At 45.1% G+C, this 25,764-nt stretch overlaps 1 long non-coding RNA gene across 1 annotated transcript; it reads right to left on the reverse strand.

Moving 5' to 3' along the window:
- Positions 1-18,814: 18,814 nt before the first annotated feature.
- Positions 18,815-24,962, reverse strand: LOC120735528. Its single transcript, XR_005696293.1, has 5 exons — positions 23,256-24,962; positions 20,946-21,047; positions 20,229-20,870; positions 19,994-20,137; positions 18,815-19,775 (listed from the first exon to the last, which is right to left on the reverse strand). It is a non-coding gene; the product is annotated as an uncharacterized LOC120735528 (long non-coding RNA).
- Between the last annotated feature and the right edge of the window lie 802 nt (positions 24,963-25,764).

The following is a 25,764-nucleotide window of genomic DNA, read 5'->3' on the forward strand; positions in this document are numbered from 1 at the left end:
GTGTGATTTACGTTGAGTAGGCTAACCACGTTATTACATTAATGCAGGTAAGGTGAACTAGCAAACATCATCATAGCTACATGCGGCTGTCTTCTTGTTTGATGGCAGATGCTCCCTTCACCCTGGCCAAAAAGGCTAAAATGACCAAAGAAAAAGTGGAAAACAGTTAAACATGAGAGGTTTTTGGACAAAGTTTGTGTTTTTTCCATTGTTTAAGCACTGCTTCCAGCCAAGAGTGATACCATATATGCCCCATAGCTGCAGAAAAGGCTAACATTGTTATCTTTTTACAAAAAAACAGCTGAACATGAGAGGTTTTTGGACCAATTTTGTGTTCTCCATTCTTTAAGCACCGGTTTGAGCACCGTTTAAGCACCGACACCGTTTCAAAAGTACCGATTTGGCACCGGTATCGGATAAAAACCTAAACGATACCCATCCCGGGTACAGGCATCTTTGTTAGCCAGGGGTGCAGGTCTGAGTGGTGGTGTTATATATGATCTGCCACACCGCAGGTCCTTTTGAGGACCTGAGAAATGGTCAACCAGCGGCAGCTCAGGGTTAGTTGACCTCTTACAGTGACCACAGGAGCCCCTTAAGCAACTATGTCCCAAATGTGGTCTTTCGCTGGGCCTGACAACCTTGTCGGTTTGAGAACCCCAGATTATTGTTTTCAAATCAGGCCTTCCTTCCTTCGGATGCGCTTTTCGCTTGAGTGCCAGTTTCACACAATTAGCAACTACATGGCAGGCTTGTGGCAGAAGAAACAGTTTGGCCCTAGATCTTAAAACCACAACTGCATTAGCCTTGTTAGCTGGCCCACTGCTAGCTTTCCAAGATGTATTATAGTGAGAAGGGATGTCACGTTCTACAGCATTTGTTTTTTATGAGTTAGGGTAAACTCATCTGCCAGAGTGGCAGCCTGCTGTAAAGTGGAAACCCTTTGATCACTTAAATAAAGAGCAATACACTCAGGAACTGCACTCTTAAAGTCCTCCACCAGCATAAGCTTACGTAACTACACCACATTGTTAACCTGGCTTGCAGAACACCATCTATCAAAGAGCTTCGCCTTCTCCCTAGCAAAGTCAAGGTAGGACTGACCCTGTGCCAACTCCAAACCTCGAATATGCCACCTATAGGCTTCGGGTACAAGTTCATAGGCTTTGAGGACAGCACCTTTAATAAGCTAGGCAGTCATCCCCAGACAGACTAGAACAAGCTTCCTGAGCCTTACCTGTAAATTTACACAGCAACATCACCCCCCACATGTCTTGAGGCCACTGTAATGCAGTTGCTATGCTTTCAAACACACTGAAGAAGCTCTCAACACTGGATTCACAGAAAACTGGAACCAGGTGGATGTTATTACTTACAAACGAGCCTCTGGACACCTGTTCACCAACAGCTGTAGGTCCAGCACTCGTCGGCTCCAGCTGATTCAACTTGAACGCCATTTCAGCCTCAAGAAAACCACCGCACACCTGTGCCAACTCTCTCACAGGTTAGCCAACAATTAATGTTCTCACCCGTGTGAACACCTGTGAGCATGAGCGTGCTGTTAATCATTCATGTGTTTTATATTCTATACTATACAGTCAGACTTCATTGAAACGGCAAGATTGATCTTATTCACGTTTTGGGGATCCTGTTCTAACTCCTGTCCCAGCTAGGATCTCCTTCCTCTATGATGGGTCATCAGATACTTTTTCTTACTGTAGACCCATTGTAATGTTTTATAGTAGATAGAAAATAAAGAGAACTTTTCTGTCATTTAGTTGTTTATCTTTCACTTAATTACTTTGCTAAAGCATGAACAGCCATAAGAGAAGGTCATGCTGTAACACTTAAGAAACAGTTAAAATCCAAAATGTTTCTCTCCTGGCATTCAACAGCTGTCAAACCTTTTTGTAAACCTCGAAGTCATTTTCATCTTTATTTGCATTTCTGCTCTTATTCACAAACACTTTGTTATTTGACCTCCATCAGTTTCCAGTTTCTGTAATAGATCTGTCCTTCTGATGGCCTTGTGAGGATTATCACCACTTCTGGTTTAACTCTCCTTGCCTCTGATGGCCCTCAGGCTTTTATTCGAGGCTTTGTCTTGTCTCTCCTGACATCTTCAAGTCTTCCTGAAGCCTTTTTGCCATCAGTTTCAATCTGTATCCTTCTCACTAACTTCTCCTCCCCATATTCTCTTCACGTATTATGTCAGTCTGTCTTTAACGTTGAGCTGCAGCTAATGTCATGTGACTTATTTTTCTTAGAGTTGTTTCTCCCTGCCACGGTATGACTGGTCTTATTTTTTGGCGGAGGGACTCCACTTTGCTCTGTAGCTTCATCAGACTTCAATCAACAGCTACTTCCTTACTTACATCTTTTCTTCTCAACTCTTATCAGTCACTCAATGTTTAAATTCTTAGTATTTTTTAAAAACTGCTTCTCAGGTGGGGTATCAGCCCCTAAATGATGCTCAGATCACACTTTTGGAATAGATGCTGCTATTTCTGCAACCAGATTTCCTCAATATTTAATGACTGAGCTGCTGGTCATCATCAAGCTATTTGTCCTACATCAGTTTTGACTCTGATGTCATATTTTTACCTCAAGTCCTGATAAGTCATGACATGGAGCTGGTGGTGGTAACAAACTCTTTTCCATTTTTATCCACATTTCTGTTCGTCTTTACAAAAACTTTGTTCTCTAAACTTTGTATAATAGCCTCTCCTGGCCTCCAATTACCTCTGAGCCTTATTACAGGCTCTCTTCTTATCTCTCTTTATGGACTGATAGCTCTCAAGCCTTTGTTTCATTGCTGACTTCATTACTATACTCCAGTCATTGTCTTGCCCACCTTGTGTGAGCTAATCAGCTCCCATTCCATATACTTTAAATCTCACTGCTCTTCTGTCATCCTGCCTGTCAGACTCTCGTTTGTGTAACCTTTGTCTCACCGCTTTCCCTCAGAGCTCCATCCAAGCCTCCATCTTCATCTCTGGGGGAGTCCCATCCTAAATCCTATCACTGCTGGGATCCTGTTGTGATTTGTCCTGCTAGAAGGTGAACCTCCGTCCCAGTCTCAAGTCTTTCACAGAGTCCAAGAGGCTTTCTTCCAAGATTGTCCTGTATTTGGCTCCATCCATCTTCCCATCAACTCTGACCAGCTTCCCTGTCCCTGCTGAAGAGAAGCACCCCCAGAGCATGATGCTGCCACCACCATATCTGACAGTGGGGATGGTGTGTTCAGAGTGATGTGCAGTGTTAGTTTTCCGCCACACATGGCGTTTTGCATTTTGGCCAAAAAGTTCCATTTTGGTCTATTTAAGACAGCACAACTGATCAGATGAGAAGTCAGCTCACCTGATCAGTTGTGCTGCCGATGTGGGCTTTGCCTGGGCGGGGTTGGGTCTGGGCGTGGCAGTCCTTTTAATTTTTGATCCACTGAGTTTTGTAACTTACTTGGCCACTGGTAATATAAAGAAAAATCTTTATATTGGTATTCTGGTTTATTGCCAGTTTACAGGACGGTCCTTTGGGCCTTTGATGACCTTGAGTCTGCTTTCCCTACAAAAACAGAAGAAAAAAAATTAAATCTTCAACAGTTATTAACAGTAGAAAATGTGAAGGCTAATTTCAACAAACTACTGAATTAAAATCAGTTCATTAATATAATATAGCTATAATATAGCACCAAATAACAACAACAGTCCCCTAAAGGCACTTTATATTGTAAAGTAAAGACCCTACAACAGGCTAAACCCATAGAGAAAGAAACAAAACAATAATTAGATGACCTGTTAATGAGCAAGCACTTGATGACAGTGGGAAGGAAAAAAATCCCAGAAGAGGAGGAAAACAGAACAGAAGACACACTATGAAAGAGAACTCTATTAAATTTTCCAATATTAGAGACTGCATTACCCACCATGCCTTTCACGTATTATTCAAAGGTGCTTAAAGACACCCTGTCACTCACACTTTGATGGTTCCGGTCTGACTCAGGTGACTCCTGCTCAGGTGATGTGGCTAAATGAAGTTGAGCCAGTCTTTCTTCCAGACAGCTCACTGTACCTGCAAACACAAATCACTAACCATCAGCAAACCCAACACTTTACTCTCAGCTACTACTTTATAACACTATTTTTCTGCATTCAAACTCACCAAATCGATCGATAATTCCGCACGGACCATCTGCAGCCTGTCTCATTTGCTTTCAAAGTGAAAGACCTAGCTAATGCGTGATAGTGGTCCGATGCCTGGAAGGCAGGACTAATATTGCTTCTAAACAAATGAAACTATTAACACCAAATGTGATCCACTCTCTAACTTTAGAGAGAGGATCAGAGAGAGAATCACATTTCGCTTTTCAAAATAAATATTTTTTCAAAATAAAAGAGTGAAAATGCATTTATACAAATAAAAAGATTTGTACAAATCATTTATATGAATAAAAAGAATAAAAAGAGCCGTTTGACGATAAAGTTCAAGTCCTCACTCGAAGAAAACTGAGGAAGGGCCTTGGAAATCTGGACCAGGGTGCCTAGGGTCCTAAGGCTGTAGGTTATATACTATTAATTAAAACTTTCCAATCACCAACTTCTCACTGTTTGTAGATGCTGACGGATTCCTACAGCAAACTGTAAAACACCAAAATCAAGATGTTTTTGATAGATGATGTACTCAGTGTTGAAGGGGGCTATGTGAATGGGAAGGTTACTGCCAAATGACTTGTACAAAGCTCATGCAGGGTCAACCTAAGAAATGACATGGGGCTGCCTCGCCTTGGAGTTGACTTTGGACTTCTGAAATCCAAGAAGTCCAACAAATCTTGATATTAATCTTCCAAATGCAAAATTGAATATGAAACAACCCCAGATGAAGGGACATATATCAGGCCCAAGGGTTAGTGCTCCAAAGGTGGAACTCAACATGCCCAAAGTAACAATGCACAGCAGCATCTGAGATCTTCAGGTCTTAGTATTGATGATCCTTCATTGTATTTCCAAACACCCTCACGATCTCTGGAGAACCGCCTCTTCCTCGTCCCTGTCGTTGGTCCAGGGTTGTGAGGGCGGGGGGACAGCGCTCCACGCTGACACTGGCACATATGATGCGTCTTCAAGCCAGTTTTCAAACGTGGAGGAATCGTGGATGAATCTCGGGAGTCAGAAGATCGCCCAGAGTCAGGGTTCACACGAAGGATATCAGTGTGCTGGATTGAGGGCTTATGTATTGTGTTGGGCGTAATAAAGCGCTGTTACTCAGACATCACATTCACACCGCCCTTTTCTTCGATGTTGAATAGTGACCACTGTGAAAAGTTCTAATGTACATAAAGTTTGTCTTTTTCTCAATCTAATTGTTTTTTCATAAAAACATGATTATTGAACAATAAACAAAATGAGATTAAATATTTTATTTGAGCAAGCAGACAGGCACCAACAGAGCCGTGTGAATAATCACCACATAACGCAAGCTATGCAGCTTTAAAAAGGTTGCCTGTTGTCCTTTTTCCCCACTTTTCCAGGTATCTTTATATCCACATCAAGTTTCATGTTTTTTTTTAATGTTTATCTTCAGTTTCCCCGGTTTGGGTTATTGTTTAGCTTCACCTTTGCCTTTGTTTTTTAATCTTTTATCATCCTCAATAAATGGCTTATGGAGCCCCGCAGGGGACATGGAAGAAAAAAAAAATTAAGACGGACTTTTGCGAGATCTTGCAAAACTAACTCGGGATCTCGCAAAACTTTTGCGAGATCTCGCAAAAGTTTTAGCCGCCAGCTCGAAGCCGACCGGGAGGTCGAGGCACGATGTGCCAGGAAAGCGGTGTTCCCCCCGGCTGTAGTAGGTCTCGACCTCCCGTTAGCTTCGAGATGGTGGGTGTCAGATCTCCGAAAACGTTGGAGCACTTTTGCAAATATGTGATGTCTTGTAAACCGAGCAGATATCTGACGTTTACACAACTACATTCATGCCTCAAAATATCTTAAAAGTGTATTTTTTGACCCAGAAAGAGTAATATTACAACTAAGTAGCTGCCGCCATTGTTGGAATTCAACTTTTGCGAGATCTTGCAAAAGTTTTGCGAGATCCCGAGTTTGTTTTGCAAGATCTCGCAAAGGTCCGTCTTAATTTTCTTTTCTCCCATGTCCCCTGCGGGGCTCCGTAATGGCTCGCTTTCTGTTAACATTTACGTTTTTTTTCCATGTTCCTTGGTGTCTGCATTTTGGGTCCACTCCTCAAAATCATACAGTGTGCTGCTGCTACTGTGACAGATCAGGGAGGGGCGGGCATCTGCCGGCACCAGTTTGGGTGAGAGAAGGAAGACAGAACAAAAGACATGCTGTGAGAGCCAGAGATGAATAAATAGTATGATGAAGTGTACCCAGAGGTTGCCCTTTGTTCAAAATTAAAGTCTACAAATCAATGACATCACACTGGCCTATGTTTATATACAGTCTATGATTACATGCCATTGAGATCTTAGAGCTGCCGTATGCAAAGCTGCAGCTTTAGAATTTAGGCTCTAATCCTTTTTTTCTTCCTTTGCTTTTCTCAGCCATATGTTTTTTTTCTCCCTTCATTTCCTCTTATTGTCCCTTTACATACTCTTTGCCTCGCTCCAGTCTATTGCCAGAATAGCACACCGAGCTTCAAGGAGAGTGAAATGAACGCCATCGCCATCACCTCTCTCTTTCTCGTCCCTGTCAGTACTCTTGCTGCAACCTTTTGGATTAACTGAAGTCTTTTCAAGGTGTTTTTATGACAACCTGATAATAATGAATTACAGTAGTCCAGCCTAGAAGTAACATATGCATGAACTAGTTCTTCAGCATCACTCTGAGACAGGATAAAGCAGTGCTACATACTTGTTTAATATGTGCATTAAAGGACATTTCCTGGTCAAAAATGACTCAGTTTCCTCACAGTGTTACTGGAGGCCAAGGTAATGCCATCCAGAGTAAGAATCTGTGTGAAGAGGACTCTCCATTTACATGAACAAATTGGAGACTGTTAGATAGATATGATTCAAACCACTGCAGCGCAGTACCTGTAATACCTACAGCGTGCTCTAATCGCTCTAATATGATCTTATGGTCGACAGTATCGAACGCTGCACTGAGGTCTAGCAGGACAAGCACAGAGATGAGTCCACTGTCAGAGGCCATAAGAAGATCATTTGTAACCTTCACTAAAGCTGTTTCTGTGCTGTGATGAGCTCTGAAACCTGACTGAAACTCTTCAAATAAACCATTCCTCTGCAGATGATCTGTTAGCTGTTTGACAACTACTCTTTCAAGGATGTTTGATATAAAGTAAGGTTGGAGATTGGCCTATAATTAGCTAAGACTGCTGGGTCTAGAGATGCTTTTTGAGTAAAGGTTTAACTACTGCCAGCTTGAAGGCCTGTGGTACATAGCTGATCATTAGAGATAGGTTGATTATATTTAAGAGTGAAGCATTAATTAATGCCTCTCCGTGAATCGCTACCTTATCGTGGTGGAGGGGTTTGTGTGTCCCAGGGATCCCAGGGGCTATGTTGTCTGGGGACTTTTGCCCCCTGGTAGGGTCTCCCATGGCAAATTGGTCCTGGGTGAGGGACCAGACAAAGAGCAACTCAGAAGACCCTTATGAGAAAAACATCGAGGGAACAGTTTACCCTGCCCGGGATAGTTTGTGCCCCCCCTTTCCCTGTTAATGCCCTACCTGGCCCCCTGGCAACACTTTGCTAGACCCGCCCCTGCACAGTCACCAGCTGTCAGCTACTTAGAAAAGGATCCTGGTGTTAATTATCTCTCAGAAACAGTTCATAACTTCAACTCAACTCATCCATGTCACCTAAAAGGTAAACCTGTTTCTCCATCACCTGTTCAGCTCTGATGATTCAGTAAGGACATCTCCTGGTTTCATCTTCATGTTTCCCTCTCACCACATATCCAAACTGACATCATGACCAGCAGCTTTACAGCTGTGGCTCCAGCAAACATCAGCTGATACTAGAAATTACTATTAAATAAATTCTAACAACAGCTGATCAAGCTTAAACGTGCTGCTGTTGTTTAGCGCGACATCCGCTGGTTTCCTCTTTCTGGCACAAAGTGGACGATAAATAAACAAGAGAGAAAAGCTGATCAATCAGCTGATCATTGATCAGTTTCATGATTAAAGTAGTAACAGGAGAGGGAGGGGGAGAGAATGAAAGAAGAAGAGGCAGCTGTGTGGTGTAAACACAGAATAACTCCAGCTTTGTGCCTTTTTCATTGTAGCTGAAGTCCGGGACAAACTGTTCCTTTTCACCTCAATGAGAAACGCGTAATAATTTCTCTGAATACCAGACGATTCCGTTTTTTACGGGACGGTTGGCAACTCTAGTAATTAACCTTATGAACAAAATAAAGTTCAACATCAGTAACATCATAGCACCACCCAGCTGTGTAGAAACTCTGTCATGCTAGCTAGCACGCAGTACGAAAAAGTCAGCACAACGAAAATAAACTCCACCTAAACTTGGTTCATATCTGACCCAGAGAGACTGCAGGTCATAACTTCTTACCTGAAGTTCAGTTCACCTGACACACTCGGACGGGCGGCCGCTTCGGGTCTCTCCTCCTCCTGCGTCCCCTTTCCCTCCTCCACCTGCTGGCCTCCACCACTTGCTAATGTTATTGAATCTGTGGAAGCTCCGCAATAGCCACCACACGAAGTAACAAATAACGAGCCTATCTAAATCCCAGTAACGACTAACGCGTTCCTGATTGTGGCATAATAACTAGTTACCGTACTCGTTACCACAATAATAACGTAGTTACTGTAACGCGTTACTTAATAACGCGTTAGTCCCAACACTGCATTTAACCCTTGTGCGCCCTGGACCAAAAAAAAAAAAAAGCGGGGGGGGGGGGGGGGGGGGGGGTCACGCAGACCCCGGCAGCGCAGACCCAGGTCTCGTCGCGAAACAGGGCTCCGGTTCGCGGTGGGGGCAGATGGGGGTCAGGCGGACCCCTGGCTATGTATGGTTTTCCAAGATGGCGGCGCGTGCACACGCAGCGGCTTCTCTCTCTCCCAAACAAACTACTTTTTCGTGTTTTTCGTCCTGTAAGTTGCAGTGTTTTTGTAAGACTTTGTCGCGTCTATCTGTGTGCAAGCGAGGATATGCCCGAACACTTCTTCTCGACATCGGCAGAAACAAACCTTTTAAGTTAAACTCTGTGGACACCGAGAAGCTGAAAGATCTGGGTCTGCTCCGAAGGCCTACTAAATCACCGACCCCCACTCCCGCACTTCGCCCACAATGGATGCGCCTCAAGCGGTGTGAGAGGAAGCAGAAGAGGGGTAAGCGCGGTGGCATCCGAGCTAGGCTAGCGGCTAGCCCACACAAACCCGCCATCCCCTCTATCGTTCTGGCCAACGTACGCTCGCTAGAAAATAAACTGGACGACATCCGACTGCTACGTTCATCTCAAAGGAATGTAAAGGACTGCTGTGCTTTTGTGTTCCCGGAAACATGGCTCAGCGACAGTGTCCCGGACCGCGCCATTCAGCTCGACCAGCTAACATGCTACCGTGCTGACAGAGTCATCGTCGCGGGAGGTAAGACCCGCGGGGGAGGACTTTGTGTTTACATCAATGATGCCTGGTGTCGCGATGCTGTTGCGGTCTGCAAACACTGCTCACCAGTGTTGGAGTTAATGGTTATTAAGTGCCGGCCATTCTATCTACCGAGGGAATATACAGCCATACTACTGTGCGCTGTGTACATCCCTCCCTCCTCCAATGTCAACAACAGGAATGAGGCACTGAATGAACTGTACCAGCACATCAGTGAGCAGCAGACAGCCCATCCTGATGCTTTTCTCATCCTGGCTGGGGATTTCAATCATGCAGACTTAAAGTGCGTGTTTCCAAAAATACAACAACACATTGACTTTCCAACAAGGGGAAATAACACACTGGACTTTGTTTACACCACCCAGAGAGGAGCTTACAAAGCTTTTCCCCTCCCCCACCTCGGCGCCTCAGACCATATCACTGTCATGCTAATGCCTGCCTACAGACCGCTCGTTAAAGTCACCAAACCGGTTCGTAAGCAGATAAAAGTGTGGCCAGAAGGGTCTTCAGAGGCTTTACGGGACTGCTTCAACACCACAGACTGGAACATGTTTAAGCAGGCTGCCACCTATAACAACACCACTGACCTCCAGGAGTACGCAGAGTCTGTTACTGCCTACATCAACAAGTGTATTGAGGATGTAACAGTCACGAAAACCATAACTGTCCGGGCCAATCAAAAACCATGGATGACAGGAGAGGTCTACAGGCTGCTGAAAGCTCGGAATGTTGCCTTCAGAGATGGAGACGAGGCAAGCCTGAGGACAGCTAGGGCCAACCTTTCCCGTGGCATCAGAGAGGCTAAGAGACAGTACTCCAGGAAAATATCGCATCACTTCAAAGACAGCAGAGACTCACGGAGCCTGTGGCGGGGCATTCAGACCATCACAGATTACAAGCCCCCACCACAGACCTGTGATAGCACTATCCCCCTGCTGAACGAGCTGAACACTTTCTTTGCTCGCTTTGAAGTCCAAAACAGCACCACTGCACAGAAGACCCCACCCCCTCCTGGTGACCAGGTGATGACCCTGTCCCCGGACAGCGTGAGGAGATCCCTCAGCAGGATCAATGCACGTAAAGCTCCGGGTCCTGACAACATTCCTGGTCGTGTACTGAGAGACTGTGCAGTGGAACTCACTGATGTCTTCACAGACATCTTCAACATATCACTCATCCAGGCTGTCGTCCCCACATGTTTTAAAGCCACCACAATCATTCCGGTTCCAAAAAAGTCATCTCCCTCCTGCTTTAATGACTACCGTCCGGTTGCACTTACTCCCATCCTGATGAAGTGCTTCGAACGACTAGTCATGCAACACATCAAGACTGTCCTGCCCCCCTCCCTGGATCCCTTCCAGTTTGCGTATCGGCCCAACCGCTCAACCGATGATGCCATCTCCACTGCACTCCACTCAGCACTCACACACCTGGACAATAAAGACTCATATGTTCGAATGCTGTTCATAGATTTCAGTTCAGCATTCAACACTATAATCCCCCAACAGCTCACCCAAAAACTGGTCCAGCTGGGGCTCAACACCTCACTGTGCAACTGGCTGTTGGATTTCCTCACCGGAAGACCTCAAACAGTACGGGTTGGCAGTAACACATCCAGCACCATCATTTTAAACACGGGGGCCCCGCAGGGATGTGTGCTGAGCCCCCTCCTCTTCACTCTGCTGACCCATGACTGTACTCCATCATACAGCTCCAACCTCTTCATCAAGTTTGCGGACGACACAACGGTGGTGGGTCTCATTAGCAACAGGGATGAGACCGACTACAGAAGTGAGGTGAGACGCCTGGCCACGTGGTGTGCTGACAACAATCTCTCTCTGAATGTGGAGAAGACAAAGGAGATTGTTGTGGACTTCAGGAGAATGCACACCCAACATGCTCCTCTGACCATTGACGGAGCGTCTGTGGAGAGAGTGAGCAGCACCAAGTTCTTGGGTGTGCACATCACAGAGGATCTCTCCTGGACGTACAACACCACAGCACTGGCCAAGAAATCACAGCAGCGTCTCTTCTTTCTCCGCAAACTAAGAAGAGCAGGAGCACCAGCCCCCATCATGCACACTTTCTACAGAGGCACCATCGAGAGCATCCTGTCGAGCTGCATCACTGTGTGGTTTGGAGCCTGCAATGCGTCCTGTCATAGAACCCTCCAACGCATAGTGAGAGCTGCAGAGAGGATCATTGGTGTCTCTCTCCCCTCCCTCCAGGACATTTACAGCACCCGTCTCACTAAAAAAGCCCTTTGCATAGCGGCTGATCCCACGCACCCAATGCAAAGCTTCTTCAAGCTGCTGCCGTCGGGGAGGAGACTGTGGAGTCTCCAGGCCAGGACCAGCAGGCTGAAGGACAGCTTCATCCATCAGGCTGTCAGGAAGCTTAACTCCCTCCCGATTCTGCCCCCTCTCCCCTCTCTCCTCCACGGTCTCACTGAACTCTGTCACACACACTCACACACACACACTCTCTGACTCACTCACTGGCCTGCACCAGTTACCAGTCACTTTGTGGAGCATTGGACTGCCATTACCTCATAAGACTTTGTTGTTACACTATCTCTTACCGTACATTACTATATCTCCATTTGCACTATTTGCCTATTTGCACTACTCTGCCTGGTTTGCACTCAATGTCATTTACCCTTATATTGTATATTGTATAGCTTTCTTGTTATATGTAAAATTGTATTATATTATTTAATTTTATTTAATTTTTTTTTACTTTAAAATATTTTACTTGCATTTTTAATCACTCTTATATTTAAATGTTCATTTTCTATTTTATCTAGGGATTGAGAGTAACGAAGTTTCTATTCTCTGTATGTCCTGTACATGTGGCAGAATTGACAATAAAGTTGACTTTGACTTTGACTTTGACTATAGCGGGTCTCGTCACAGCGTCGGACAAAGGCACCTAATTGGTTGTAACCCTCCATCGATCGCGTAAATTACGATGGCAAACCTTGGGGTCTGGAGGGATCCCAAAGCGCCACGGCAACAACTCTCAACTTCACATCATCATCATCATCATCGTCGTCGTCGTCTCCTTCTCGGCAGTGTTCGCGTAAACGGGCCTAAGTGAGGACCTCGGACTCTCCCTGCCTCCTAGTCCTCCTTCCTCCTTCTGCTCCGTTCTCCTGCTCCTCGCAGGAGAGTGCTTAGCCTTATGGGCCTCGGGTTACGCGTAAACCAGCCTTCGCGAGGACCGGGGGTGCTTTCTACTCCGTGGGTACACTGTGACCCCTTAGTAATCGCGATGGGGTATTTCGCAACCCCAATGCACATTCGTAAGTTACGATGGCAAACACTGGGGTATGGAGGGACCCCGAAACGTCGGAGAAAACAACTCAACTTCACATCATCATCATCATCGTCTCCTTCTCGAGAGTGTTCGCGTAAACCAGCCTAAGTGAGGACCTCGGACTCTCCCTGCCTCCCCGTCCTCCTTCCTCCTTCTGCTCCGTTCTCCTGCTCCTCGCAGGGGAGGGCTTAGCCGGACGGGCCCCGGGTTACGCGTAAACCGGCCTAAGCGAGGACTTCGGACTCTCACAGCCTCCCCGTCCTCCTACCTCCTTCTGCTCCGTTCTCCTGCTCCTCGCAGGGGAGGGCTTAGCCGGACGGGCCCCGGGTTATGCGTAAACCGGCCTAAGTGAGGACCTCGGACTCTCACAGCCTCCTAGTTCTCCATCCTCCTTCTGCTCCGTTCTCCTGTTCCTCGCAGGCAAGCGCTTAGCCGAATGGGCCCCGAGTTATGCTTAAACCGGCCTTCATGAGGACCGGGGGTGCTCTCTGCTCCGTGGGTACACTGTGACCCCTTTGTAATCGCGATGGGGTAATTCGCAACCCCAATGCACATTCGTAAGTTACGATGGCAAACACTGGGGTCTGGAGGGACCCCGAACTGCCGGAGCAAACAACTCTCAACTTCACATCATCATCATCATCATCATTATCAATGTCTCCTTCTCGGCAGTGTTCGCATAAACCGGCCTAAGTGAGGACCTCGGACTCTCCCTGCCTCCCCGTCCTGCGACCTCCTTCTGCTCAGTTCTCCTGCTCCTCGCAGGTGAGCGCTTTGCCGGATGGGCCTTGGGTTACGCGTAAATGGGCCTAAGTGATGACCTTGGGCTCTCCATTGCTCCTTCTCCATTGTCCTCCTGCGCCTCGCTAGTGAAAGAGCAGCTGCTTGGCCTGCCTATTACGTGAACACCGCCCTCCAGTTGGACCTCAGGCTCTCCGTGCCTCCTCGTCCTCCTTGCTCCCTCTACATCCTTGTCACGCTCCTCGCTAGAGTACGCTTAGGTTTGCAGAGGGTGGGTTTCGCGAACACCCCCTTCGGTGAAGACCTTGGGATCTCCGTTGCTCCCCGTCTTCCTTGCCCCCTCTACATCGTTCTCATGCTCCTCGCTAGCGTACGCTTAGGTCTCCGGAGGGCTGGTTTCGCGAACACCCCCTTCGGTGAGGACCTCGGGCTCTCCGTTGCTCCTCGTACTCCTTACTCCCTCTCTACTGTTGTCATGCGCCTCGCTAGTGAAAGAGAAGCTGTTTGGCCTGCCTATTACGCTAACACCGCCCTCCATTTGGACTTCAGACACTCCTTGCCTCCTCCTCATCCTTGCTCCCTCTACATCGTTCTCAAGCGCCTCGGTAGCGTAGGCTTAGGTCTGTGGAGGGCGGGTTACGCACAGCCCTCCATTTGGACCTCGGACCCTCGCTCTCACGGGCCCCGCTGGCGAGCCCTTAGCTTTGGGGAGGGTGAGTTTTGCGAACATCACCGTCTGTGAGGAACCCAGTACCTCCCACACACACACACACACACACACACACACACACAGGAGGCAGTGAGGAGTAGAAGGAGGTTGTTGCTACGCCTGCGTCGCGAAACCAGGGCTCATTGTGTGTGCGCCCGGAGCAGCTACGGGGGAAATACGTTCCTTGAATGTGCCTTAATTTCACCTCTTTTTTCTTTCTTCTTTTCTTAGCTTACTGAAAATGTTGGCGACCAAAGGCCGGATCCAGGGATGTGTGCTGCTTGTGCTACTGGCGTTATGTGGGCAAACTGCTCGCTGTCAACATCGATACAAAGGTAAAGTGCAATCCCAGGGTTGTGTGCTGCTTGTGGTACTCGCTTTATGTGGACAAACTGCTTGCTGTCAACATCAATACAAAGATAACAAAAGAATAGCCTAGTGTAACGTAGTGTTTTATGGGGTTTTTTTTTTCTGGAATGATTCAAATGTTACCATCATTTCCCCAACCCCGCAGGCTCTGCGACCCGTGAAGAACTGAGACTCCTTCTGGTCGATAAAACAGGATTGGGAAAGAGTGCGTCCGGAAACACCATCCTGGGGGATGCGAACGCTTTCAAAGAAGACGTTTTGCCCGAGTCTGTCACCGACGGCTGTCTCAGAAAAGAGGCAGAGGGCAAAGATGGAAGAAATATCGCTGTGATTGACACTCTGGGGCTGTCTTCTGGATGAAATAGATGAAATGGTGGATTTCAGTGGAGGAAACCACTACACCGACGAGATGTATAAGGCGGCCCAGAAGAAACTCGAAGGAGAAAGGCTGAAGAGGAGAAAGGAGGAAGAACAAAGAAAAAGGGAAGAAGAGGAGAGGATCGAATTGAAGGAGCGGTGTAAATTCTTCCGCCTCGCTTCCCTGGGATTATTTGGCGCAGGAGCGTACTTTACATCTTATGTTCTCATGGGGCTCGGTGGAGCCCTTGGATAGTCTCAGTTAAATTGTACACTGTCAATGTTCGCTTAGCTAAACCCACCCCGTTTCTCCTTGTTAAACTATGAAGGCTGAGTTTCATTTCACTTGTTTTCTAGGATTTCTAGTTCCAGTGCAGTCTATGTACTTACTTACTTACTCACTGAATGTTTGCCTATGCTGTAGCTGTTCTATGAAGTCGCTATAAAACAACAAAAAAAAATAGAAAAAGATGGACTCTGCACCCCTAAGTCGCGACGAGGAGGACCGTTCCTCGGACGGTACAACTGACAGTTCCTCGGAAGAGGGGGAGATACTGTCCGACGCGGAGTGTGATGCGGCGGCGGCGGGCGAGCGGCAAGACGCCAAGCTTGACGGTTGGGCGTCTTTTTTACTCGTCGATACCGTGAAAACTGCAGTGTATCACCTACTCGACCTAGTGATCGACGAGTACCGCACCGAATCGTGCAACGGGTGCAAGACCAATCACCCCAGCCAGAGACAACACGAGTGTCTGCGAGTCTTGGACGATGACTTTTACGCTGAACATTATTACAGCATCAGGAAAAGACTCCTCACGCCTCGTTTCATTCCTTCCATTCAACGTCTCCTGATCGCCCGCAACATGGAAGCGGACGACGTCAAGGTCGGCACCGTGGCTGAGACGCTGTTGCATGAGCTGAAATCGGCGAGGAAAATCTTCGACGCCATCACCGAGGCCTATGACAAACTGGTGGGAGAGGATGTGGTGAAAATCGGCCAGCTGCGGCTGGTCACAGAGTGTTACAAAGGAGATTGCTGAGATTCGTTTGTCACGAAAGGCTGATTCTTTCAACGCACGCATCCTACGGTGACATTTTTATCATGTATTCACAGCCACCGGAGGCGCTGTACAGCACCGAGCGCCTGAAACACGGACAGTTTGTTGATATTGTAATCAAAAATACAGCCCCGGGGGGGAGGGGGGCGTTTTAAAAACACCCCCCCCCCTATTGCGGATGTCCCTAAATGGTATGGCCTGGATAGGTCATCATTTCCCTCTGTGGCTGCCACTCCCGTTTCAATTTTTCTCCTAGTTTCGGGCAGGCTCTATGACGTTCGTCCACAGGAGGCGCTGTACAGCACCGAGCGCCTGAAACACGGACAGTTTGTTGATATCTTTTCATGTAAACCTTTTTTTTTTTCATGTAAACCTGTTCTTGACATATCTACTGAGATTCGTTTGTCTTGAAAGGCTGATTCAACCCCGTTGTTGACTTTTATTTTGCCTTCCAGATTAGACTCACGATACAACTGAGGCAATTTCAAATAAAATAAAATAAAACTCAGAAGCGTCTGTGTGCTGTATTCTTCTTCTTCTTCTTCTTCTTCTTATTATTATTATTATTATGCTTCATTTTCATGTACTGGGGTATCAATGACCCCCACGCTGCCGCAGCAGCTTCTGTGCGTGGCCCCCAAGTGCTACGTTTTCTTTCCCGATCCCCTGACGAAACCCATTAGAATCGCTCTGGGGCACTCGACGACCCCAAATGATCGTTCTGGGTTTTTTTTTTTCATTTCACCTGTCTCTACTGAGGGTGGGGTACTCTGGGACCCCCGGGGTCTGGGGCTGCCCCGAAGGGGAGCACAAGGGTTAACAGCGGCCTCCCATGGACGAACGTGATAGAGCCTGCCTGAAACTAGGAGAAAAATTGAAACGGGAGTGGCATTCAGGGAGGGAAACGTGGGTGTACGGGGCGCGGGAGCCAACCCTGATGCGCGGCCTGTGAAATGCGACCCAGGGGTACTCTGGGACCCCCGGGGTCCGGAGCTGCCCCGAAGGGGAGCACAAGGGTTAAGTCATGTTTTTGTTGGTTTTTAGTTTGTTTTTTTGTCTGTTTGGGAGCTGACACAGTCTCAATGGAGATGGGGTGTTAGGGGGATAACAGGAGGAGAGAAGCTGCAGAGGTGTGTGAGACTGCAACTGATTGGGGAGGGGACCAGAGAAAACTACAGAGTCTGACATTGTTTTGGCAAAGTTACACACTGATTCAATATTGATTTTAGTGACATCTGATTGATGTAACCGGGTGTCATTATTGCTGATGTGAATTATACTTTTACTGAATTCAGGTTTACCCTCAGTGTCGCCTGCTCTGGCCCCTGGAAGACAATTGACTATGGTTGCTGCTGTCTTCACGTGTCTCAGAACGGAATCAGCAATTACCAGAGTTTGATCCCTGGCGGGTGTGTCGCCGAGTGGAGGAAACAGTTAGACACATGAACACGTTGGTGGTGTTCCAGGGCTTCTGTTTAAGACTATGCTCCCTCCTCACCGTCACCCAGCCATCATGTTTTCCCATCTGCTCAGGATAACCTGCTGGGGGACAGTTAGCAGGGCCTACGCCACCTTCCGCTGCTCCTGCTACAGGGGCCTGACCAGCTACAGGGTTTCCAAGGGTGGGATTTCGAGTGTCCAATTCAGCGATCCAGGCCTCCAGAGCTGCATAAAGGCTACATTTATTACAAGTATCATTACTGCTCATTTAAAAAAACAGAAAGCATAACTCTTCTTCAGAGTCGGAGCAGTCTTCCACAATAATTGGGTTTGACATATCAGGTTAAATAAAGACTGCTGAGGAGCAAGCATGGCTTGGGTCCATCTCAGAGCTCACCCTTGCAGCAGGATAACCATGAAAGAAATTTTGCACAGTCTGAGGAATAAATTCTCCTTTGTTGATGAAACACTGGGAAACACTGTGAGGAAACCTCCGTTCTTTTCACTGGTAAAAACTTCAGGGGCCTCTCCAGAGGTACAACCTCCCTGAGCTGTGCTGCTGACCATGCCCATCGTTTTATGACCACAGTATACTCATCTTATAACAGATGTCAATCCAGCAGATTATCTTTGGCATGTGGTGGACCAGGAGATTTGCAACATGGATGCACAGCCGACAAATCTGAAGCAACTGTGTGATGCTATCATGTCAATATGAAACTGAATCTGTGAGGAATGTTTCCAGGTCTTTGTTGAATCTGCGCCACAAAGAATTAAGGCAGTTCTGAAGGTGAAAGAAGGTCCAAAACAGTACTGGCAACTAATGAAGTGGCCAGTGACTGTATTTAGTGTCTAGATGTTTTTTCAGTATTTTATTCACTTAATAGCAGGACAGAATACCACATGACTGTGGCCTTGTGTTATACCCTCTCTGCTGCAGTGATGCTGCAGACAAACACAAACATCGTGATTAGACATTCAAGAAGAGCCTCTTGAAGATGAAGGTCTGTGTCTCTTGACCTAAACACATAATCCAGTTAAATCTGATTTATGTTCATCAATGCCCCTCACACTGTAACTTAAAGTAATAAATTGGTTACTGATTAATTACAGAAGTATATTTGTGAACTTAAAGATGTAAGCCTTGGACCATCGAGATGAAATGTGGTTGGGAAACGTAACAAGCATTAATAAAACTTCATCAGTAGCTCAAGCAAGACCTCAAAACCTTCGATCACCACGGGTGGTTAGCAGACTGTGGTTGTACCATGCAGCCTAACAACATGCAGTAAATTGCAGGTTAAAGCAGTCTGCTTGCTCGTTGTTAAACGAGGGAAGGGAACTAATGTGTCTGTCACATTACCCTTTTGTCCCATTTCATCTCAGGACTCGATTAAATTGCTGCTCACTTTCTACAGTACTTAAAACTGATCAGTAGGACCTGAAACTGCAAACATTCAAACATTCAGGCCAAGTAAGAATCAGCGGGTGAACGTATTAATCTTCTAAAAGTTCCTGACCAGGAGGTTAAACTCATACAAATTAGCTTCACCCAGGCTCATGAAAACATTTCCCTGCTTACAGATAGCAGATCATTTGTGCCACTAAGGTTTATATTTGAGCTTCTTGTTCACACAGAACAATTTTTCTTCATTTTTTTTAACGATTACCAAAGTCTGTGAATCCCCAAATTGTGCAGTTGTTCTTTTTGCTCCCCCTGAGGTCACTTTCACCATGTGACAAAAACAACACCCCGCTGTACACACTCGGGCCACCAGCAACTTTCTAAATCCTCAATAAAAAGCTGACAGGTTGCAATGATGTTCCAAATAACTTATTAAGAAAAAAAAACTAAAGAGACAGAAACTATATCTCCTAGTTTGAAATGAAGCAATAAAAACATGTATAAAACATCACAAACTGTAATATTATACAAATGCTTACGTCCTGATTGCAATGGAGACATCTTCCAGTGACAGCCTTCATCCGTGTGAGTGTGAGGAGGCTCCTAAACCCACCGACACAGAAGTGCATGTTCACAACTCCCTCTGTGCAGGCGGTGTCAGGACCCTCCTCACCCTGGGTGAAGAGGGGTGGTGCTGTGGCCAGTCAGGCATGAAGTGCTGAGAGTGGATCTTTGGTCCTCTGTGCAGCTCTGTCCACTCTCAGCTGCCCTGCAAAGCAATAACACAAGAAAGACGTAATTTTAACACAAAACAGCATTTCCATAGTAGGTAGCTGCAGCATGTTGTTAAAAAGCTATTTTAAACTCAACATATACACACAATAAATAAACTTAAACCTACAGTACTGTAGGACGATGATTTATACCAGCTTTTGGAAGGATTTAGTCTTCAAGACAGTTTGTAGCTAATGTGAGGTGATAACTTACATAGCTGGAACACAGCACCACTCTCCAGTTTGTCATTTGGTCATCCATCCTTCTCATTGGGTTGGGGTAAGGCTGTCTTCTGGGTGGAGCATCTCTCTGTGTTAGCGCCGTCTAGAATGCTGGGAGAGGACAAGTGTAAAGCACCTGAAGACAAAAAGACAGAGACAAAAGGATGAATTCACAGATCACTGATTTGTTCAATTTACTTTTCTTCTGTTATGTGTTTTTACCTTACCTCTGATCCCTGAGCCACAGGCTATACCTTATGTAAAAACAAGAGACTACAGTCAGTTCACAACATCATCTTTAAACCTTTTCTACTTATTTGTGTTGACATTAAGTACGGACTTACCTTTGTCCTGCATGGTGAGCTAGAGCTTGAGAAAAAATATGTAAGTCATTTCAACAGTTACCTGTGATATTAACAAAAATAGAAGTAACAACACCTAAAACACTACCTTACAGTCACACAGGCAATGTCACATATTAAGAAAAAAACAATACATTTCACATGTGTTAGTTAATATTCTTTAAAATATTCTTAGTTAGCTGTGTTACAAACATCACAAGACACAAAGGCTTAACTTAAACATTACAAAGTTAATTAAAAAGTAAAGCATATTTACAAGAAGCTGTCCTCAAAGCAAGAAAGTGTCTTACAAACACTGCAAGACGCAAAGGCCAACTTAGACGTTTAAAGTTTAAAAACAAGTTCTAACATTACCTATTCAGAGTCAGTGTCATCAAGTGAAAGGTTAAAAGGCCTTTCCCAGAAGCGTCTGACACCAAAAGAACCTGATGATGTTGAAGGGCCACAGAACGTGTCACCACTTACCTTGCACCTCTTCAGTGCAGATGTCTTCTCTGCTTCTCTTTGCTGAGGAGGTGAGAACTGAGGTTGAAGGAGAAGCTTCGTGAGAAGAGGGGGAGGATGAGAGAAGGATATACTCACCATAACTGACACTCTGGGTATCAGTGTCCTGTTCTTCATCAGAAGAGATGGTTCTCGGGAGACTGTCATCCAGGATCCTGATGACTTCAGGAAGGCCTTCTTCTGCAGGACGTTCAACCACGTAGTCAAGACGACATGTGAGGAAACAAGTTTAAAATAACATTAGGAATGTGATAAACACCAAGTGCTAAAGGAACAGAGCTACATCTGTTAGTTTCAGCAGATGATGAGAGAAAAGCATTTTAGGCTACATTTATGTCAGACTGAATGACACAAGTTTGACTTCATTTGACCTGGAAGGAGGGGTCAGAGGTCAGATGTAACATGATATTTTAAATCTTTACACAGTACCATTATATATTGACCACAGACTTCACACTTTTAAGAATCATAGCTTCTAAATTATAAAGGTTTTTGTTCATTTTTGACCAATAATAAAGTTAACCTTGAAGAAGATGTAAGCTAAATTTACATAACCCCACTCTACACCCCTACAAAGTTGGATCAGGGTTAATTCAATTTTTTTCAGCTATGATGTTTACAAAAAAATAACAGGCAAGCAAAAGTTACTAAAAACATAACCTCCTTGGCAGAAGTAAAAATTGCAAACACAAAGCTGTGCAGGTATGTCTCAAAACCATGGTCAAGCAAAAAACAAACAAATAAAAACTCTTAACACAAAATCTGCATTATTAGGAATGTGCACAAGGACTGTATCTGCCATAAGGACAGATACATGAAATCTTTTTACCACATGCTATCCCTGTGTAATACAATATATCTGTCTGCTATATAATAAGATATATTATAAAGTAATACCATAACATAAGGTCTTAATACCATTATTACTACTCTACTATGATTACTGTTTTCATATTCTTTTTTATATTCTTTTATTTTTATTATTTTTTATCATCACGTTTTGTAGCAGGGAAAAAGTTATAGTTTATTTCAATAAAGCCTTTGATCCGGAGAAGAACAGGATGTTAGGAGAAGACCGGGATCTGGTGTGTTTACACCTGTGTGTTCTGACGTCATGACATCCTGAAGATGCTGTTACCACAGAGACTGATTTTGGAGCATTTCACAAATTTTTGTCCATTAAGCTATTTTTAACCATTCACGTGATATAACTATATAAATGGAGCTCACCGCAATCTAATTTACAGTTAATTTATGATCATTTACACTTACTGCCTTTGTCAGCCTTTATGTAGCATGTATACTAACCACGTAGGTATAGGTATATCCAGAAATAAACACAGATATTAGAAAGCAGCAAATCACTCAAGCAAACATCTGGTGACTAACATTAGCATATAGCTCATGCTAATATTACATCTTCACATTTTTCTTTTCAAAGCTAACAATAACTTAACGCTCTCGCTACTCACCATGCTTTTAACCAGTTATATGCTAGCAATGACAACATTTAACAAATGTTTTTAAAATGCTAGCCATGCTAATTAGCCTTAGTAATTGCTTGAGGTCTTGTTTCCAGCTCTAGCGGTCATAAGCGAGCCAGCCTTTGGCACGAAAATCAATCTTGTAAAGCTCACTATTAAACTGACAAAAAGCCTTAGAACCTAGAAACTATGATACTTACAAGTTTGCTATGTTTGTGTCATAACATATAGCAAGACCCCATAACAATAACTGACCTTTGACCTCTTCTCAAGATTAATCTTAAGGTTAAAGAAATAATGCTATATAGAGCTATTTTAACACTATGTTTTACTGCCATTGTTTGACAACATATAAGCATAAAGGAAATGGGGATTCTAAATATCAGGTTATTATGACTTCATTAGGTTGACCCCGAAGGAAATTGGGTTAAGGCTGCCGACCTTTGCCAGCGCCGAGTTACCCTCCAACCATACATACATTACACAAACATCACATGGGGAAGACAGGTCAGAGAGGTATAACAATGGAAAATGCACAACATGAGGAGAGACGAGGAGAAACAAATAACTCCCCCCAGACTGAGCTCCAACAGGGAGATCAGTTTGAGAACAGAAAAAAACACCTCTGCACATGTGTGAACATATGTGGCTTAAGTAAGAAAGTAGCCGCTTCTGTCTTCTGTCTAATTTAACTATTTTTTTAAAATAAATTATTATTATTATTAACAAACAGGAAAAATGTAAGTAAACACATTTTCTTTTGGCAATTCACCGATCCAGTAAAAGAAAATGTAAGTTGTGTGGACAACAACGTGCCCAATTACAGCTTATGTCTTAACTTAATGTGATTCGCTTGAGCACAGCCTTTTTGCTAAAATAAATGTACAGGTTTCATTTAACTTACCTCTACATGGTTGCGCAGGTTTGATGTGGAATTTTTAAAAGCTGCTAACTCGGTCTCTCTGGCAAACACAGCTTGCACTGCATAATAAAGCTGCTGCCTTTCTTGCACTTGAAGCCGAAATGGTCCCTTAAACACGACCAGGGGTTCACATCGGTTTCCTCGAGTTCAGGGTCAGCAGAATTCGACGGGGCTTCTTTTTTCGCTGGATCCGTACCACCGATGTCAGACTCATCTTTATCGTGACCCAACGCCAATTTGTTCTACTACCCATCATTCCCTGCAGTATTTCCGAAGCGCAATGTTGGTTTTTTTGTTTGTTCTTTTAATTTACTCAGTAACGTGTGTGATTGAAAATGTAGCGAAGTACAATACTTTTTAAAAAAAAATATACTTAAGTAAAAGTAAAATTACCGACTTGAAAAATGACTTTAAAAAGTACAAACACACACAAAAAAAAACTACTCAATTACAGTAACGCAAGTAAATGTAATTCATTACTTTCCACCTTTGGTGATTGGCCACACCTGAAGACCACGACACACCTGCAGCTGATCAGCCTGATCGGAGGAGCTACTTGAGGATGTGGTGGAGCTCTCTCCGACGCGGGATCATTGCGTGGCTTCACGTTAGTCTCTTGACCAGTTGCCTAGTTTAAGTCTGCTGCATTATGGTGTGTCTGACGGCTGCCTCTCTGTTATTTTCCCAGGAGTAGCGGGAAGATGAGAGGGCAGTGAGCACGGGGTGCTCATCACTGAGGAGCGGAGACAGGAACACTAGCTCTGGGAAGAGGACACGTCACGGGAGTCGGGAGTGCACAGAGGATTTATTGTTATTTTCCTTATCGCTGTAAACAAACGCACTGCTTATTCACAGAGCTCCGCGCCTGGGTGCTCCTCCCTCACACCCCCACGGTTTGCCCTGGCAAACTGTGACAACAACACTGTCCATTAGAGACACATGAATGAAATGCAGTGTCAATAAAAACACTGATTTTTTTCATATTCTTCAATGATCTTTATTTGAAAATGTAATATTTTTACATCTGAATAAACTTTTGGGCATTACGCTGACTGATGGATGGACCATGAATGCTTCCTCATCCTTCTTGTCATGCACCGTGGAAGTGTCTGAGGAGCTTTTCCACTTGGAATCGGGATTCTGTGTCCACACTTCCCAGGTGGAGTTTCCAGCCTCTCACCTGGGCCTCATCTGCAAACAATCAGCAGGAGGGCTTCTTAAACCGGCGCTGCCTGCTACTCCTCGCCAGTTTGTTCTGCCATCTCCAGTGGTAACTAAGCTTCACCTCTGCTCCAATTCTCACTTGCTCCTTCCCTGTGTTTAACCTTGTTTTCCCTGTGTTTAGATCTCTTCTGCAAGCATACTCATCCTACCCTCAAACTCCCTTACTCGTCCAGCAACAACAACTCCCTCTGTTGCAGAATTCCCGTTGGATTGTTCCATCAGGAGCCAGGTGTTCAGTCTCTCGATAGCTTTTCCTCTGGTTCCTGCTCTCTGCTGACACTCCTAGCTCGAGCCACGTTCTCCATTCCCTCTCTTTAAACAAAGTCTTATAAATAGTTTAACCATGTGCATTGAATCTGCATTTGGGTCTAAGCCTTCTATGGAGGGAAGAAATCATCACAGTGACATCTATTCCATTTTCAACTCAATTCAATTTTATTTATACAGCGCCAAATCACGGCAACAATCACCTCAAGACGCTTTATATTGTAAGGTATACTTACAAAGAAAAACCCAACAATCATATGACCCCCTATTAGCAAGCACTTTGGCGACAGTGGGAAGGAAAAACTCCCTTTTAACAGGAAGAAACCTCCAGCAGAACCAGGCTCAGGGAGGGGCGGCCATCTGCTGCGATCGGTTGGGGTGAGAGAAGGAAGACAGGATAAAGACATGCTGTGGAAGAGAGACAGAGGTTAATAACAAGTAAGATTCAGCAGAGGTCTATTTACACATAGTGGGTGAAGAAGAAACACCCAGTGCATCATGGGAATCCCCCAGCAGCCTAATGCTGGGCATACACTGTGCAATTTTTGGCCCCTTTTTGAGACGATTTTTCAGTCATGTGACCGTTTTGGGGATCGGCCCGAGTTAATCATGTGTTGTGCGTCGTATACATGGGGTAACGAGAAGCGATTAACACCTCCCAATCAACAATCGTTTGGTCGTAAGAAAATCAAACCTGTTTGAAATCCTGTCGGCCGTTGTGAGGGTGTCACCGCAGCGTCTCACACTGCGCACGCACAAACACAGAAATGAAAGTGAAAAGATGGAGCTACACGGATGTGATCTGGACACAAGCGATGGAGGTTTGTAGAACTTTGGCAAGCTCGTCCGAACCTTTTCGATGTGGCCTCACAAAATTATGGACTGATTCTTATACAGCGCTTTTCTACTCTCCCGGAGTACTCAAAGCACTCTATACAACACGCCTCATTCACCCAATCACACCCATTCTCACAAACACTGTCTCTATACTTAGTGCTTT

This window comes from Simochromis diagramma, unplaced genomic scaffold, assembly GCF_900408965.1.
Source record: "Simochromis diagramma unplaced genomic scaffold, fSimDia1.1 OVJJ01000084.1, whole genome shotgun sequence".
Classification (NCBI taxonomy): domain Eukaryota; kingdom Metazoa; phylum Chordata; class Actinopteri; order Cichliformes; family Cichlidae; genus Simochromis; species Simochromis diagramma.